The sequence below is a fragment of the Sprattus sprattus genome (genome assembly GCF_963457725.1).
Source record: "Sprattus sprattus genome assembly, chromosome: 6".
Taxonomy (NCBI): domain Eukaryota; kingdom Metazoa; phylum Chordata; class Actinopteri; order Clupeiformes; family Clupeidae; genus Sprattus; species Sprattus sprattus.
In genome coordinates, this window is record NC_137925.1 from 18,916,880 (window position 1) to 18,922,658 (window position 5,779).

Below are 5,779 nucleotides of genomic sequence, written 5' to 3' on the forward strand. Positions count from 1 at the left end.
AAACAGCCTGGTAACAACGCCGCGTCTCTTTTATTTGTTTATTTGTAAAACAGAGGCGGCGTTGTGTTTCATGCGGTCGTCAGGTGGGAATGCCTCGCTTTAGGGCCTTTTGAACGCAGTCTCCCACACCGTGACTAAGGTGTCATATCTACACCGTCATAGATCCATCAAGCTCTATGTCTGCAGAAAGAGCGTCTCTTAGATCTTGGCCTGTGGATATAAAGCATTGAGAGAATTTCATATTATCATTTGGGATTTCTCCATTCTTTTGCCAATACCTCTATGTAAACCTTAAAACTCTGTTCAAATGATACTGACAGTGTTGAGTTATGTGGTGTTTTATCTTTGAGACAGCTTAATTGGCATGTTGTTTTTTCCTCATTCTTAGTAACACATCGATACAAGTAATTCAGAACATTCTTCTTTCTTCATAGTTTCAACTCCTTTTTTTAAATCTGCAATTACTTCTCCAATTGTATAAATCAGAGGATAATTGCTGGGGCACTGGAGAGAACCTTTGTCCTCATCCCTTTCATTTGGTGGAACCCGTCAGGCAAGTAATCGCTAAAGTATGTCCTGTCATTCACATGCTTTCACTGCAACTCTAGTGCTGTTTCCACACCATGGTTCTCATAGTCTGAATGCATTGAAATCCCACTGGTTGTCCGCTGATTAGTGGCTTCCTGTTATTGTTGATCAAGAAATGCAAGGCCGCTGGCTCTACTGTGAAGCCTGAGGAACGAACACAGACATCGAACAAAGAAGCTCTGGCACGTTGACATCCATGCAGCTACCTTGAATCAATCGAGATTTCAATCGGCCTTTTCATGTCTTAGGGTCCTTCGGGACCTGAAGCTCAGCTTTACTGATTAGAAATACTCACACAGACCTGAAAGTGCTGAAGCTTTGTTTTTGACTCCTGTTATTATTGGGGAAAAATACAGGAAGCATTTTTCTTCGGGCACACATTTTTTTTTTTTTAAGCTTCTGGAACACTTCCCTGTTGGAACACTGTCACAGCGAGGTGAGCTGTGGTGTGTGTGGGGACATCACCTATTTTTCAGCAAGCCTGACTGGACTTCTGATCATGTGACTGTGAGCACAAAAATGAACAATAAGCCCAAGACCATTACACTTGCTGGTGCTTGTGACTTCCCACCTCTTTGTCAATCCCACAAGTGGTTTGGTGATGCAAGAAAAATGTCACCAGGTTCTTTGGCAATGCCCTTTTTTTTCCTGTAGAGGGATGTTGAGAATCCAGTAATGGAGGGCTATTCGTTTTAGTTTGGCTAAAATGGCAGGGTGATTAGTATGCGGACCATTTGTTCAGGTGTGTAACTGGCGTACTCCAAAGGGCAGACGTGATCGAGGTATATCTCAGAATCAGAATCAGGTTATATTGGCCAAGTAAGTTTGCACAAACAAGGAATTTGACTTGGTAAAGTGGCTCTCAGTGTGCTAACACAGAATATACATCACAACACAAAACTATACAAACAGTCCAACGGTCTAAGTCTAAAAAAGTATATACAAGGAGGATGCCTGTATACATGAGATGTGAATTGTAACACAACAATAGTGCAAAGTAGTGAAGAGTCCAAGAAGTGCTGGGATAAGTAATAGACGGTATGAGTATGACGGTTATACAGGTAGGGTGAAATTGTACTGTGGTTATTATAGTGATCCAGGGTTATTGCACAGTGCCACACTGGGTTAGCTATTCAGCAGTGAGACTGCGAGGGAGAAGGGACCATCCTCTACCTCCAAGTAAATATGTTTCAGGATGCCAAAAAGGGAGTTTTGGTATTTCACATTTAAAGATAATCTTTCTGTAAAACACAGACACACACACACACACACACACACACACACACACACACACACACACACACACACAGACACAGACACAGACAGATAGACAGACAGACAGACAGACACACACACACACACACACACACACACACACACACACACACACACACACACACACACACACACACACACACACACACACACACACACACACACACACACACACAGAGCGAGAGAGAGAGAACAGAGAAACACTCACACACAGAAACACAAAGAATGAAAAAAGAAATCAGATCACTCTCACACAGCCTTTCATTCTGGCTGCTTAAGCCCTCCATAGGAAAGAAGACAACAAATCTTCAACTCTGAACAAATAAAGAGAGGGAACAAATGTTAATATTTAACGAGGTAGAGTGTCATGCATTTAATCCTCATAAATAGTGCACCGTCGACGTGATCCAGTTTACAAACGAATCTAATTAACATTTATCCTTGATGAGGCATTAGGAAGTTCAAAGGAATACTAATGCAGGCAGCAGGAAGTGGGCAGACAGAGCACTTGATTGCAGACCAATTTGTGATGACAAAGGGTCTCTGGTCATCTTGTTCCCTCCATAACTCTAGTCATCAACGTGTATCTCTCTCTCTCCCTCTTCCTTTTTCTCTCTTTCTCTCTCTCCCTCTCCCTCTCCGTATTGCTCTCTCTCTGTTGCTCCCTCTTGCTCTATCACTCTCTCTATATATCTCCCTCTTGCTCTCTGTATGTCATTCCCTTTCTCTATCTTCCTATATCTTTATTCCTCTCTCTCTCCCTCTTGCTCTCTGTGTGTCATTCCCTTTCTCTATCTTCCTCTATCTTTATTCCTCTCTCTCTCCCTCTTGCTCTCTGTGTGTCATTCCCTTTCTCTATCTTCCTCTATCTTTATTCCTCTCTCTCTCCCTCTTGCTCTCTGTGTGTCATTCCCTTTCTCTATCTTCCTCTATCTTTATTCCTCTCTCTCTCCCTCTTGCTCTCTGTGTGTCATTCCCTTTCTCTATCTTCCTCTATCTTTATTCTTCTCTTTCTCCTCTCTCTCTGTCTCCATCTATTAGCCTCTACCTCTATTGTCCCTATATCTTTCTTCTTCTCTCCATCTATGTCTCCTCATCCTTCTGTCTCTCTCTCTCTCTATTCTTCTCTTTCTCTCTATTCTTTTCTCCCTCCTGCCCGCCCCCATTCTCCCTTCTTCAGTTCTCGTCTCTCCTCCTCACCCCTTTCTCTCTCTCTCTCTCTCTCTCTCTCTCTCTCTCTCTCTCATTAGGGGAGAGCAGGGGTCTGTACAAATGGTAGGAAATGAAATGGATATGCTTTAAGTCACATTAATGGGTTCATGAGGTTTCACGAACACAGCTAATTAAGGGCAGGGGAGTTGCTGTCATCATCACACGGAGTGCTGTGTACATTTTTATCAAGGCCATTTCTTCCCCTCACTGGGTCTGACATCACTGGTAACGGTGGACAATTCTCTTCCTTTTACCACATAATTCACTTTTCTTCTGAGGGCTATCCTCATCTACCCCGCACATTTTTTTGAGTGATCTTGGGTGATGAGATACTCCGCTGGCTATTCCGTTTTGTTTTATACACTGTGATTCATATCTTGAAAAAACAGGATGAATTTTGTATTCAAAATGTTCCTCACGCAGTTTTACACTTTTTTAAATGGAAACCCAAAGCACCAGGACCCCGTTTTATGTTTCCTCTGGTTATGGACTGAAGATATATTCATTATCACAGGGGCACGATCTTTCATTTGAGCTTAAAGAAACTGCATCAGAACAGGACTATAACAATGGGAATATAAAGCATATCATTTAACAGAGCAAAACCACATGTTATAAATTATGATGGTAAGACCAGATGTCAGCCATCATATAAAGGCCTGTACATTTTTATGAAATATTTCACAATATGTGAATATAACTAGTCTTTTGGTGCATTTACATATATCAGCTTACATTACATTGAAAGGGGAGTTTTATTACAAACTACACACACAACAACAGTGTAGCTACATTCAGTATGTAAACACCCATGAGAACCCACATGCTGTTGACACCTGTTTTCACCAGGTGAGTTAACACAAACACGTGGCATATTTATCATTTCAGATCGTGGTTCTTATGGTTCGAAACATGTTTCAAATCTGCTGACCAGGATGAAGTGGGAGACTGATGTCAATTACACAGAAAATGAGAGTTTGGAAATTTTGCATTTGAAGCAAGTTATCTCTTGTATGAGGTCTTCTCTTCAATTAGTTATGCGTTCCTCTCTTCCTGGTCTGATTTTGCACTGTAATTCCTATGTAATTTCATGGTACTGGCAAGCGGTGTTAATCTGTATAAACGGCACCAATCGTTCAGCTGTTTGGTAAAATGACCTATAATAGAGTGAGCCATTTCTATTTCACTGGCCATTAGTCAGACGCATACACTGCCAAGGATTGGGTACTCACCTCTACTTATTTGAAATGAACAATTTGTATACATATGATTGAGTTACACTTTGCAGGGCTCTTTGCAGTGTTTCCGTTCTATACACATAATATTTCATAATGAATGGTAATAGTGCACAAACACACAGTATAGTATTTTGTTTATTAAGGAATAGATTTCCTTAAATCTCCTTAAATCCTTGTTTATTAGAATGTCTACAACATTGAACTCCAACAGGCATATGCAACAGATGCAGTAGCCGCATCGTGCATGACATGATTCTGTCCATTTTACTGACAATTATTAGCCTGACGATGTCATACTCATAATTCTAGAGTCTGATACTGAACCATTGGGCTGTGATTATGGGGCGTGTTTCAACGAACCAGGAAGAAAATGCCTCTTCGCTGAATTGGATACCTAGAACCAATCAGAGCAACGTAGTATTACCATCTGATAGATTCATCTTTTACCTGATCCCGTAGGAAGGACGGCAAAAACATCTTTTCAATCAACAAATGCCTTGATTGCGTTTCTCTGTTCCTCTTTCAAAATGAATGCGCTATCAATATCTGTTGAGATATGCCTGCTCACGTTACTTAATTAGCACTCAAGGTTAGAAGCTACCATTTGTTTCAATGTTTTTTTTGTCTACGCGTTAGCATAACCTATCAATAATGGTCTAGAGTGCTTCAGTTAAGAGCTACTATCCTCGGCAACATTCGTGTTGCACATACACAACTAACCGAGTCAATGTAGACATAAAAAAAGTCGTGTAGATAGCTTAAATCATATCAAATATGTCCCACTAAGCTCCCGATACGGCGCCATCTTTGTTCGATGTATATTCTATCTATAATCAGGTCATCTGTCCATCAACGTATACGGCCCGCCCTTACAATTTGATTGGTTTAGATTGCTTTTTCAACTTTTCTGAAACGTTTAATCTCTCCCAACTAGCTCAAGTCCAGACTGAATCTCTGCGGAGTTCAGGCTGGTATCCAGGCTAGACAATTATTAGACTAAAAATAAAACATAGGCAAGTACATACAGCCTTATACAAGACTGTTCCATGTCACTGCCATGGCGACATGATCTCGATAAACCCCTCTCAGCATTGTTGGCCTACACATTATCTGCCTGCAAGCTGCCACACAATAGTGCACCGGGTTCTCTGAGGGCCTTATTTATTGGGTTGCATGAATGGAGAATATAGAGTGAGCGGAAAGGGCCACATGTGTAGTGCTGCTTAAGTCTACCCTCAGCACAGAGGACACAATCAGGTACTCACCAGCACAGCCTGGGCCCACCAGGGCTGCACAGACAGTTGGTTTTCATGAAGTCTCTTTGAACTTAATTCATTGATTACGCATCATTGATTACGCAGAGTCCTCCCCAGCAACCTTGTGAGTCGGTGAATCATTGAACGAGAGGTAACGCCGGGACCGGGCTCCATGCGACCCTGGAGAGAGGGTGCTCTGCCTGCCGAAAT